Source organism: Apteryx mantelli, chromosome 7 (genome assembly GCF_036417845.1).
Source record: "Apteryx mantelli isolate bAptMan1 chromosome 7, bAptMan1.hap1, whole genome shotgun sequence".
NCBI lineage: Eukaryota > Metazoa > Chordata > Aves > Apterygiformes > Apterygidae > Apteryx > Apteryx mantelli.
The window spans coordinates 41,396,620-41,410,544 of record NC_089984.1 but is presented as its reverse complement, the minus strand read 5'-3'; the positions used below and the strand labels follow the sequence as shown (position 1 = coordinate 41,410,544).

The following is a 13,925-nucleotide window of genomic DNA, read 5'->3' as shown; positions in this document are numbered from 1 at the left end:
AGGAAACTTTACTGGTCCAACACAGCTGTAAAGCACTCCAGGTTTAGGTATCACCTTAATCTTCAGGAAGAGTTCCCAGGAAAAAAGAGAGCTCTCCCCTCTGATGTGGCTGCCTCCAATAGTTTGCTCCAAAAAGCAAAGAGCAGCTATTTATTTTTACTTTAAAACACTGCAAAGCAATTTTTCAGAGAAAGAAATGAACAAAATAAGCAGTGCTAATGTTTCAGTTTCATTACAAGTATCTATTAACTCAACAGTTTGAGTGTAAAAGTAACATCTTTCGCACTTCTGACCACACAAAGGAGCAAAAAGAAACATGACTGCAAGTCAAAGCAAGAGATCAAACAAAAGCACTTTCACTGACAGCAATCTCAAATACACCACAATACATCAGATGCACGACTACTAAGAAAAGGGCTCAGTCCAGTAGCTGTAGTTTTTCATTAACAGCTGGATACATTGCTGCAAAGTTTATAAATGCACATGCTAATACTTCATGGACATGGAGCTTTTTAAGAACAACTGCCTATGACTAACATTGCCTAATTTGACAAATTTTCTGAAGTGCTCCCCCTTGTATATCACTGCCTCAAGTTCTCTTTTGCTTGTAATAAAAAATTAGTATATTTCTTAGAAAATTAAAGTTCATTTACATACAAATAAGCTTTCTAAATCTGTCAAATCAAAAGCCATGAGCAGCAGAAAAATTCACATATCCAGGTTATCTTCTTGCATGGTTATGTCTGAATTCAGTCAGTTTTAGCTGTTTTTTTTGTTTTGTAAAACTACAGAATTGTCTTTTAGAAAAGATGCACAAGGTGATTGTGAGTCAATTTTTTTTACAGTGAGAAATAAAGCTATAGTTCCAATTTCACTGTTTCCACACAATTTATAAGTACTGCCACTACCCAGTTTTGTTTCTGACTCTATCCTTGATACCTTTTTAAAATCACACAACCTGTACCAAGGGACTCAAATAAAAGATTTTGCTAATTTGCTTACATAGCCAGTAGGAAGGTCTAGAGAATAACACAGTTGTACACAAGATTATAATTAAAAAAAAAAGCCAATTTGCTTCTTTTTCAAACTTGAAAATCCAACAAAAAACTCCTTAAATATTTCTTAGATAAAAGATAGTTATTTAGTTGGTCTCATAAATTCACTTCTGTTATCTGGGTTCAAGAATCCCTGTGACATACCGCACCGTTAATACAATTTTTAAAATTACACTTTGAGAGAAGCTATTTAAAATGTATTGCCAAGTATCAAGGAATTGATTTTCACATGAAGTTGCCTGGGCTAATTTTCTAAGGTGGAATTTTATTGACATTTTTCCCTTAACTTACTATTTACTCTAATGCCCTATTTTTTCCTACCATTCCGCCTCCATCTGTCTTGGAATATCAGCAAAATAGCTTTGTCGAGAGCTAATTCAGCATGAATCTCAACAGGTCAGTATATTAAAAGCATAAAACCTGAACCAAAGCTTCCATGCTTTAAATGGAACAAACAGTAGGTCCCGTTGTCGTCTCTGCTGACCTTGTCAGAGAGATAACCAAATCAGATCAGCGCTGAGTCTGGAAGCTTAGCAATCAAGGCAATAACTATATATTAGAATAAAGAATGGAAGGATTACTGCAAAGGCACAAATGTAAAAGCATTTTCTATATTAGTCTGAATATACTAGAGAAAGGAACTTAACAAGGCAGCATAGCTTGTTTTGACTGTTAGGACAGTTCTTTAAAAGTGAAAGAATATTAACCCAAACAGATTGGCAAAAAGGAAAACATGTGCTATCATCTTAGGAAAAGATCAGTTAAACATTTTTCTGCAACCTGCTCAATAACATTTTTTTCTTGAAGATGTAATAATTTGCTTACAAAATTTTTATTTCTTCAAACAGACTAGCTGGCTATTTGTAGTAGAGACAGCAGGAACTGGTTTCAGACTGCCCCTACCCTTACAGAAAGCAGAAACCCCTTTATCATGTAATAGAGATATAATGCCAGAAGTGTGTTAGGAGATAGAGGCTTCTGGCAAACTACTTCATCCCTTCCATCCTCATCCCAGTAAGAGCACTGCTCTCGAGATACACAAGTATCATCTTTGTCCTTCCGAGTGGCAGAAGCGTAAGTTTGCTCTCAATAGGAAAAACAGGAAGAATGCTGCTGCCTTGAGAGAGGCATCATCTACTAAAAATTGGCCCAAATCTCAGTTCTGTGGGAAAAGACCAAAAACATTTCTATGTAACTCTACATGATAACATCAACGGGTGCCTAAGAAATAAAAAAAAATGAAAATGTTTTAGTTAGAATAACTAATAATCTAGTATGAATAAAAATGTTAGTTAAAAATTTTATCAGTTTTGATAGTCTAGGTTAACAAACATTCTACAGACTGCAGATTTTAAATATGACCTGCTTCGTTACATACAACTTTTCATCTATTCCTGTAAGTGGACAGTTAACAAAAATTCAAAAGATTTGATCTTTTCCTGAAACAAGCCACAAGAAACGCAGTTCTCTTTAACCAAAATATCTGAGGAAGTAGTAACTTTTAGAAAACGTTCAGGTTTAGAATTCTGTTCATTGGGTGAATTCTGACCAGAAGCTTTGTAAATCTACAGTTAATCAAGAATTGCTTTCATTTTGAAATGATATACTAATCCACAAATCAAAGCATCTTAAGTCTACTTTATTAGAGATTTATCATATTCAGAAAAATATGCTGATTTTGCTTTCAGCTTTCTTTTCAATACGCTATTCACGTTTCTAATGCAAATGCTACCTTTTCAAATGATCCATAAAGACCGACTTTATATAAGCAAGAGAATTTATATGCAGTTTTAGTGTAAGGGGATACCTAATTCTGCAGATACTCTGCTCAGTAAGTCAAACATTTCAGAAGCTACAGATCTTAAGAAGGCACCTGAAATACAAGAACTGCAAATGGACTTTAGCTTAGGACGTAAAATTAACTATGAACAGACTTTCCTGCGTTCTAGTAAGCTCAATGTTATGCATTTCCAGTTGTAAAAATGTTTAAGTTCTAACTTGCTGGGAGTATGGGCACATATTACCTATACCATCCATAAGCAAGCTGAAGTTTATCTTAAGTTACCTTAAAAGTTATCTTAAACATTATGATTTTGTGAATCTTTACAAAAATTGAAAATTGATTCTGGAATTAACAAACATATGACAGTACTGAACATCCCTTTTCTTCTGCTGCCCATTTTATTTTGATGTTTGATACTTAAAGCATTTTTAAGCCCACTCTTAGCCATTACAGTTGATCCCACTGTGGAACTTGTATTTAAGCTTCAATTTTATTTGTTACTGATCTTAATTGGGTCAAACTACATCTTACTCCATTAAATTTGTGATTAAAAGTTAGGAAAGCCTTAACTGCTGAGAACAAACTATAAAAGACAATGGCAGGGGCTTCCAATTCAGTGTCCTTTCTTATTTCAAAGGAGGGGGGGATGGGGCGGGGAGTGTTTTTGTTTCAACTCATTTAAAAGTGAACAACTGCTTAGATGAGACGTGACCGCACATTAGGAAGGACTAAATGCAGCTGCTTACTTAGAAACCAATACCATTTGGGAAAATGAGAGTAAGCAGATCAACAGTTACATAATACGTAGCATCTCCCACACAACACTAATCAAAAACCAAGCAAACTGACTCAAAATAATGAGCTACAATAGAAAACTCAGAACTACAAACATTATCCAGCAATGACATTTAATTAATTATCATGAACAGTCAGCAACAGATGTATACTGACTCAAAAATAAGAGGTATGGTATAGTAACAAACATACATAATAAAACACATCAGAATTGTTATAAAACACTTCATATTTAGAAGACCTTTGATTTGGACAGAGTTCTCAAGTTGAACAAGAGTTATTGCTTTTTTTTTTTTTTTAATAAAAAGTCAGGACAAATACAAAAACATATTTTACATGTGTTTAGACTACATGCCTAAAACACAAGACTCAGTTTTGTTTAGATCTCAGCCACCCTTACACAAGATGAGGAAAACCAGATGTCACACTCTGAATAAAAACAAACTGTGGAGTCAGACATCAGAACCTAAAAATACTTAAACCTGTCCAACTACCAAGGAATATTATATTAAACTTGTACATTTGACAGTCAGTTCCAGTAATTATCCTCTGGACCTCCTCAATAGCAGCTAGCCACGAATTAGAACATGGCCAGATCCAGACATATTCACCATTTGGTGGAGAAAAAACATTTGCCTCCAAATAAAACAAGGAAACGCACACTTTCAGCATCAACTATTGTGTAGTTTCCTCCTAATTAATAGCAAGGTACTTTGGGATACAGTTAAGGACAGTCTTTGGTATATGTGTTTGCAATTGGACTGTCATTAAGACTTCAAGTTCCAGTGCAAAACCCCATACAGTTATGCTCACTGTTTTATCCAGCTCTTTAAAATACCAGTTAGACAGGAGAGGAAAGGATCAAAAAAAAATAAATAAAAAAGAGTAAGAAAGAGAGAGAGAAGCATAAATTCTAATATCACAGCGCACATAAAGGCTGCTACCATATAATACCCAAAATAAATGCAGTATCAAATATCACAGAGAAAACAAAAATTGAGAGTAACAAAGGTTTTATTAAAATACATTTAGAAAATTCTACTTTCTGGAGAAGGAGTGATGGGTTCTTTTTTTTTTTTTTTTTTAAGTCACTATTACACACTTTTTTTGAAACTTTGCATTTGTAATCCATGTTTTGTTCACAAGGCAAATCCAACAACTTAAGTTAAACTGTGAGAGGAATTTGGTACTGTTAAAAGGTTTCCGAGTGACAGTCCTAAAACAGTGAGCTTCGGAGGTGGGGGGAGGAGAATGGGAATAAGTTTCTGCTAAAGACAACACTGAACAACCTTCTTCAAATAAACCATTTAAAAGCTACGAGGTGACAATTATTTTTATCCCTACCAAGCTAAACAGTAATGCAGAAGTCAAAAAAAACGTACATAATCCAGTAGGCCATCCCAACCCTTCGGCAAGATAAAAATTGCTTCTCAACAAGCACGGTAAGGGGAAGCCTTTATTGTCAGAATCTAAACCCACAGGCCTGTGACAGAAGGTGTATAAACTTGTCATGCATTTTTAAGAAATCTAGCACAAAATAAATCTTAAATAATCAGTGGAATAAAAAGAGAGGCTTAGCACAAAAACAAGCATCTATTCAACAGTTCTTGAAACTGCAGAAGACTTAAGACCCAGATCTTTAGACGAAAGCTCTGTTTCAGGGTAGTACTCAGCCAGCAGCCCTCTAAGAAATATGATAGCTGTCTCTACTGAATCCTTGCTTAGACCCTAGGAAGAATAGAGATGAAAGAAATACCTTCAAGCCCATCAGCCTGAAAGAAGTACAAGTCATCAGTAACGCACTTACTCATAGCCTTTACAACTAAGAAAGATAGGATCTCTCTGACAAACCTACGTTCATCTTCATAAACACAAGTTTCCTATTTTTTGTAAGAATTATCCATATTTATGAAATTTATCATGGTCATTTTTTCTTGTTGGGTAACGTACTGACTACACACACTCTAAAAACTGCATAGTTTTCAAATGAATCCTCCTAAAAAAGTGCATACAACTTCAAAGCCACTAGAAGATGGCTTGATCATTACAGTACTAACCTACTGAAAACAAAACAGACCACTCAAGTTTATTTTGCTTTCTAGAGTCATGTAAGCCATGGTTCAGACAAATTTCTTGTTTTAGTTCAGGAAAGCTAACTCCTGTCTGTCTAAAGGAGGGTAGAGCACCCACATATCTCACAGAGGTTTGTTAGTGTCTGTAAACACCCTAGCAGCTCAGACTTTTTCCATTTTATTAAGAACAGCTACTCAAGAATAGATGCTAAATCAAATCATAGAAAAAGAACCAGAAGGAGAATCTTTAAACCTTAGCAGCTGTTGACAAAAGCAATCGTAAACATACTCCTAATAAAAATGTCACTGTGTACCGGCTTCTGGCGTAAAAAAAAATTGTAGTTTCTTTCCTCACAAGTAACAGTTTCAGGAAGAAGTCCTATTTACACTTATCAAAACAGACAAGGGTCCATTCTTCCACTGCCACACACACCCCCCAGACAGCAGGTTGCACACCTGGTATTCGTTTTGTACCTAGCTCTTATTCCTTCAAGTATTTTCAGTTCAATTCTGAACTCATCCTTAAAAAGAGAAGCAAGTGCTGTGCCTTCTCCAGCATTTGTCTTAAAAGTACCCACTTTTGTTAAATTAAAATGCACATGTGGATACAAGAAAAAATAGTAGTCACTCCCAGCAACAAGTATTTTCACCTTACTAAAAAACACCACACAAAAACTGTATCCTTGTTTTAAGGACAAGCAGGACAGATTATATCAGGATAAACTGAAATAGCCAAATGGAAAAATGCCAACTTAATTATATCTGCTGTACAGCAGAGGATGCAGAAGACTGTAAACTTGGCTGCTTCTACAGGCATGATGCTAAGCACATGCATCTTTCTCTCTCTATTCTTCCCAGTGTATTACCTCCTCATTTTCCTTGTAAAAACTTGTAACTTCTGCTTTTTTGATCCAAAGTTTCTGTATCACCCATCCTTCTTAAAAACAGTTCATTCTTCAAATCTCGCTCCACTCATTCCCTGTTATTCCCTCTCTAGTCTGCTTCTCTCTTTGGTCTTCACCAGAGTAAGATCTTGCATAAATGATGCAGCAGCATAGGAAAAAAGTTTTATCAAAGAAATGTTAGGTCCATACAACTTCAGTTTGACTACATAGCTTCTGAAAAAACTGTTAATGCCACAAAAAAAGGAAATATAGAATCATTCATATTATAGACTAAGGTGTTTCCAGAGTTAGGTGGAAGTACTACAGTTCTTCTTTAAGAAGTATTTGACTGTTAGATACCAATGGGATAACAGTCCTGTTATTAATCCTGTATTTCAAGAAAGTTCCAAAAGAATTAACTTTGTAATCCCTAATGCCCAGTCACATTTTCAAGAATTCCAGTGGTAGCCAATCCCTAATTTGTTTAAAAAAAAAAAAAAAAAAAAAACTAACAAAAGCCAAACATAAGTGGCAAAACTGACAACTCCACTTGAACTTTAAGTCATTGACTTTAAAAAAAAAAAGTACAACTCCTCCCATTTATACTTAATCGTCTTGATTTAATTATCAGTTTAAAAAAAAAGAGTACGAATATTTCAAACTACATTTTTCACTTCTACGGCCCCTGTAAAAGCCAATGTTTTTCAGCATGCTCTAATCCTCAGAACCCCACTCAAAGCTTGCTAAAGTGAATGGAAAGAGTACTATTGATTTTAAGAAACCGACTCAAGCCTTCGATGACCTAAAGTTAAAGGTTGAGGTTAATGCAGAAAGTTCAGTTTACGCTGCTTTAAAGTTTGACTATACCACATACCATCTTAACAGAATTTGCAGTAACGCTGAATTCAACATGAAATTAAAAAAAAAAAAAAAAAAAACACACTCTTATAATTACCTCACTCTTCAGAAAAAGGAAAGCACTTAGAACTTTCTTTAAAATTTCATATAATGTTTTGTTTGCTGTATAATCATGCCAGAAATACAAAGGATGGTCAAGATGTTACAAGTTACAGCTTTCAAAATCTCACTGATTTTTTCATTAAATCATTGCAGGAAGGGAAAAAAAATATTTTTCTACAACAATTCACTTTCAGTTACTTACTTAGGTATGAGAACCTGTGCTTCAGCACTTGATGATGCAAAGGCAAACAAGCAAACAAACAAAAAAAGACCTCATAGTTGTTAATTGAATCATTCTAATTCTCTGCAATTTAAAGTAATGTCAACTATATGACAAGTGAGAATTGTAAATACTAGTGAAGTACCTGAAGTATGATTACATTTGAGACCTTAAAAACAAAACTTTTATCTTTTAGTTAAGGTATAACAAATCCCATCTAACTGACATTACACAGCTATAATCACTGCTCTTTAACTTGATATTACCAGCTATGCCATTAGCCAAGTAAAGCAGTAAGCTCTTCATCAGCTGTTTAAATCAGCATCAGGAGAGAGAGGGGAAAAAAAAAAAAAAAAAAAAAAGGTATTCTCATTTCAATTTTGCCTTGTTTCCTTCTTCATCTGTAGTAACACCGAGAAAAATTTAAATCAAGAACTCTATTATGGCTAAGTCAGCCATTTTCAGCTGCCAAACTAAAGTTTAGTTCCATTTTAGTAACAGGAGACCGAATTGTAATTAATTCAGTCAAAATGGGTATTACTTGTTGACATACATTTTGAATAGCTCAAAATAACACGTTCTTTAGATTTGGAGGGACAAAGGGACATGAGATTACCAATAGAACTGGTTAACAAAAAAATCTGTACTGGCAGCTTAAATACTTCGCTGTCATTGATATAATGTTACAAGATGAAGAATGTATTGACCTAAAGTTCTGCATAATCTCAACTCAGTGCAAAACCGATATGGCAAAGAGAAGTTGGAAAGAGAAAGCTAACACCTAATTTAATACCACATTAAGGAGCTAGCGAGTTTCACATTAAAGTGCTGGAGTGCATGTTTGATTATTTGATTGCATTAAAATAACTTCTCATATAATCAATACTTCAATGTATTTTCCACTTAAACTTCTAATGTATTTGCAGACCTCACTATCTTGCAATGAACTCCAAAAAGGGATGGGATTTCTCCCCCTGCCAAAGGAATTTACATCCTGAATAATGCAAGATTAGAACGGCCATACACAAGTTTAAGACTGCAGATGTTACCCTGACAAGTTTTGTGTCTTAACTAGTCTGCAATTTAAGCTGTGCTTCTGTGATGAATACCATTGATGCTTTTGCGCCATTCAGTGTTCCAATTTTTAACTATTATACTTCTGAGAAAACACTAATGGAGACAATACAATAACAGATCACAGTCTGAACAGTAATCCCCATCTCCCTGTCCTTATTTAAAAGGCAGAAGAAAAGTTAAGATAATAAACTTTTTTTTTCTTCAAGAGAATTACAGCACATAATTGAAGTTTCACAAATCCTACAAAATGCAACTCATCCAAAAAATGATTTTCTTTTACTGCTGTGACAAGCCTAAATCAAAGTGATCTTTTACATATGAAATGCTACACTCTGCATGCTAAAGGACACCAATTCAACCTGGCCTTAGGAAGCAGGCAAATAAAAAGAATTCTAGAACATTTTCTGTGGCTAACCTGTATCCCCCCTTTGGGTAACCACTGAAAAGAAAAAATGGGCTTCGTGGACCTTTTCTACAGTCACCAAAGACAAAATGTTAGATTTGCAGAAGGAAGAGCAAAATTAAGCATGACAAATCCCTCCTGAGCCACTGTTACAAGGTTCTGCCTACATACTAACAGAACAAGCTGTATAGTAGCATGCATGAGAGAAATCAACAGGAAGTGAAGGTATTACACACACTACATCTCACCTTTCAATTTTTGCATCAACAAACAGATCAACGTGTTAAATCCCATATGCCAGTTTCACTGCTTATAATGCGTTAGATAACGAGAGAGTAGAGACTGTTCAAGTACAATATATGCAGCCTGTAAAAAAAAAAAAAAAAAAAATTGTTTACTACACCAAATCCCAAGAATTCTAGAAAAAGTTTTCTTTGCTGTTATCACTAAAAGTCACTGTGCTGGCAAAACGGCCTTAGTAGCTGTGCTGCATCTGCCAAGCAGGAGACCCAGATTAATTTTTCCCATCATTCTCCCAGCCCCTACTCCTGAACGGAGCGCGTGAAATCTGGGCTGAGGGGCGGAAAGAGTGCCTTTGGCCACGCAAAAGTAACTACTCTGCCACCCACGGACACGTTCACGACCTCCTCAGAGAAGTTTTACCTCGTCCTGACAGGAAGTTGCTGCAATGTGGGAGCGTGAAAGCAGAGTCATAAAAACACTGGAGGAACAGACTACCAAGGTTTACCTTATTCTTTTCTCGACTTGACTTTTTATTTTAATTCAGTTCATAAAAACAAGCTCGAATTGGAAGTCTTTCCTATACCGTACTTTATTCCCGACCAAGTATCAATACGTGGTGTTGCATGACAGACAATATCATGGGAATTGTTGCCCAAAATACACAAATACAATCCAGTAGTTCACAGCATCTAATCTACCGCGGTATACGGATCAAGGCAGACACGTATCAAAAAACAAAACAAAACAAAAAAAACAGCAACAACCAAAAACCCCACAGGGGGAAGAAGTGGGAGGCAGCAGAGGTATGATCTCACTCCAGTAATCAAGGTACTGCAGCACGGTATTGGGAGAAGCGATCACAAGAGAAAAATCACAGTCACAAGAGTTTCCTGCCTTTGTATGTGGACTCTTGCCGCTCCGATCCCGCTTTCCAGGCGCCCCCGCAGCGCCGCCGGGCCGGGGGCGGCTCTCCGCCCGCGGGGGGGAACCAACAGCTTCTCCCCAGCAAATGGTCACCGCCGGCGCAACCCCCCTCGCCGCCCCCCGGGACGGCGGAGCGGCGGCCGTTCCCGGGGCCCCGCTGCCGGGGCAGAGGGGCTTTACCTGGCCGCGCCGCCACCACCGCCGCCGCCGCCGCCGCCGGGAGCCGTCCCTCAGGCACACACTCGGCGCTCGAAGCCGCCCGCGCCCCGCGCCACCCCCGGCCCGCTGGCTGCGGCGTCCTCTCCCCGCTCAGGACATGGTCTCTCCCAGCGCGGCGGGCTGGCGCGGCCGCGGGCGCGCCCACTCGGTGAGGCCGGGGGGAACCGCTCGCCCCGCTCCCCGGGCTCCTCTAATGGCGGCGGCTGGAGCGGCCCAAAGCAAAATAAACCCCCATACGGCAAGGAGCCGCACGTCAGCCCAGCCTGCCGCCCTGCCCCGCGCTCATTGGCGGAGCGGCCGCCGTCCCCGCCGCCAATGGGCGCGCGCCTCTTTGGGAAGAACGGGTGATGTCATCCCCGCCGCGGGGGCGCCTCATTGTGAGGGCGCCGGGGTTTGCCCCGCCTCTCACCGGGCGCCGCGGGAAGCCCCGCCCCCTTCCCCACGGCAGGGCCCCCTCAGCGCCCCTCACCCCCCTCAGGCACCAGTTTGGTTCGCCCGAAAGGGCCCGGTGACGCTGTCGTCCGTCCCAGGCTGTGGCTTTAGCCCAGTGACCGTGTTTTCCCCCAAAAAACTCCCGCCTTCGTGAAGCACAGCCGTGTGCACAGTATCCAACAGTGCTGGTCCACCGAGGTCAGCGCGGCCTCTGGGCGTGACACGGTTTCACCCACAGCGATAACAGCATCGTCCGCTCAGGCTGAAGGCCGATCTCGTAGGGGACGCAAAGTTTCTAACTCGACTTCGACGCGTCGAATGGCGTTAGCTCTGGCCTGCTATCCCCCCTCGGCCCGGGAGCGGCGCGAAGGGCGTCGGGCAGCGCCTCTGCGAGCCCCCAGCTCGGTCCTCCGGCTGCCGCGCCACTGCCACTTCCTCGCCTCCCGCCCTGTCCCGTCCCACTGGTGGCGTCCATCCCTGCTTGGAAGAGCCCCCACCGTGCTCCGGCCGTCCTGGGACTCTGGCACCAGGGGAAATCCCGCTGCCTAGCTGGCAGCCAACCCAGGCTGGAGCCAGGACGAGCCACATTCATTATTTACGGAGGCTGCAAGAGAAATTTGTCTCCATTTACAATTAAATTACTTTTCTGCAAACATCAAAAAAAAAAATGGGGGAAGTAATGTGATTTCTCTTTCTCAGATGGTTTATTTACTAAATTCTCTTTTCTGTCTCTGCTGAGCCAGTTGGGCCCCAGCCTGCGTTTGGGGAAACACACCAACAGTTAAATATATTTAGCTACAGCAAATATTGGGACAACCGTATTTTCTTTCACACAGCCACATATAAGGTTCAGATGAAGTTGGACAAGTCATGTAAAAAGAATATTCCTTATCTTAACAAATCATGCCATCTTCATGATTAGAAAACATTCAGAGAACGTGTCCCTTGTTCTTAGCATCTAGGCAAGGTGATGGAAAAGCTGTCATCTAAGCGAGCAATAAGTAGAGTGGTAAATCCTGAATACTGCTACAACTGTTTAACAATGGTAAATTTCCACAAATAACTGTTATGGATTAGACTTAATAAAAAAGATATGAAGATAAAAGGAACATGTAGTCTTGGAGAAAATATCACTTCAAATTTATCCAGAATATTTCCTAAATCTGTCAGGAAACCATTTGATGTTCATAGATATTTTAAACAAAATACAGTGCGCTGGAACACCACATTAGGGGGGTGTAATATAATTTTACAACACAGGAAAGAGCTTTAATGAAACTAGACTCATATCACTTCAAAGACTACTTTGGTGCATAAGAAAGAGAAAAATTATGGCCAACTAAAAAAAAGATATTGAAAGAATTTTAAAAGCAAATGATTTCTATGTCTGCAGTTATTCTGCAGACTAGAAACATGCCATGTAATGAAATAGGTATCCGTTGTAGCATATAGTATCTATATAGGATATGAAGGCAAACATAAATGGTAAAATGGAATTTGCAAATAGTTATCAGAGCTGTTAATTTCAAAAGTGAATTCTGGATGTATCTCCAAATCACAGGACTCACGAGCTGTAGTTATTGGCAATATTATTCCTAAAACCATTTCTTTGGCTTTATGTCAAAAACTGTTAGCATCTTCTAGCAGGTTTACTTTGAAGGAATTTGCCATTGTTTCTAGAGTTTAAACAACAAAATGCAAGAGGAATGACCTTTCAACAGTTTAGATCATCGATATTTACACATATATTTTATCTAGTAATAGCTTTCAGGCTTCCAATTTGGAGAGAAATCAAAATCTATGTGATCTGATAACCCAGTTCACAACAGATTTGGTATTTGATCATTTTTATTTTTTCAATAGCAGAAAGATAAATCTATTTTTATTAGAGGTAGCAGAAACTGTATGTAAGTACTAGTTGCATATATTCCACCTCAAATTTTAATTTCATTCCACCAGCTTAAGGGCAAATTTTAACTCCCTAGTAACTCAGAACATTCACATTTGGGCAGATTTGTATTTTATGCTAGAAACTCTTTTTTTGCAGAGCTGAATTCACTCATGCCTTGCAGATTCTTTGCCTTTACTAACTGGGCATGTAAGAAATGTAATGGCCCTTTGTAACTCAGAATAAACCCAGAGTAAAACTATGCACCTTTAGTCATATGTAAAAATATAACTTGCGCATATATGTCTTTCACCTTTGCTTTTTTCCACTCTTCAGACATCTTTAATCCTTGTTCCTCTAATGCCCACTCTTTTTTCCCTGCCATCTCCAACTCTCATAGCCTCACAGATCTCTTTTCTTTCCTTCCAGTTCCTCTAGAATAAAAAGAGCTTGTTCTTGGCTCTGGAACAGCTCAGAAAAATTTAGGTAGTAAATCTTTTTTTTTTAATCAGAACTCACAGATTTGATAAAATCAGAACATCATACACGAGAAATGAAATTTCGCAGAAATATCCCCGGAACCCAGATAAGAAATCCACCTGGTTCCTCGTCAGCTTGCCCACTGGGTCCTCGCCAGCTGGGAGCTGCACCGTCAGCATTTGTGCAGCAGCCAGGAGCACAGGCTGCCTGACGCGGGAACCCTTTGTGCCGCTAAGGTGTCAGCCTAGCTGACAGCCGGCTAGGCAGATGGCTTGGAAGTTCCCTTCCTTTTTGCAAAGAATTTAGGAATTTAGGATTTTTCAGAATGAACCACAGTTTCAAATTGTAGCTATCTCCTATTAAACGAGAGCACATTGCACCGTCCTACCTTATAAGATGCCCTGTTTCTTCTGGCATGATGCTCGCTGTTAGTAAGGTTTCATTCCTCAAACCTCCCTGACATTTCTGTTCTGATTCACCCTGTTCATAA

At 39.0% G+C, this 13,925-nt stretch overlaps 1 protein-coding gene across 6 annotated transcripts in view; it reads right to left on the bottom strand.

Annotated features, from left to right (window-relative positions):
• ZRANB1 (zinc finger RANBP2-type containing 1) overlaps positions 1-10,874 on the bottom strand; it is a 45,295-nt gene extending 34,421 nt beyond the window's left edge. For 2 of the 6 annotated variants that reach the window (XR_010884766.1, XM_067300363.1), the window contains exons 1-2: positions 10,387-10,873; positions 9,498-9,615 (exon numbers count right to left, since the gene is read on the bottom strand). The gene's annotated coding sequence lies outside the window, so the exon portion shown is untranslated. Of the gene's footprint in view, positions 1-9,497; positions 9,616-10,386 lie in introns of all 6 variants that reach the window. The other 4 variants (XM_067300367.1, XM_067300364.1, XM_067300365.1 and 1 more) reach the window with 4 other exon arrangements.
• Between the last annotated feature and the right edge of the window lie 3,051 nt (positions 10,875-13,925).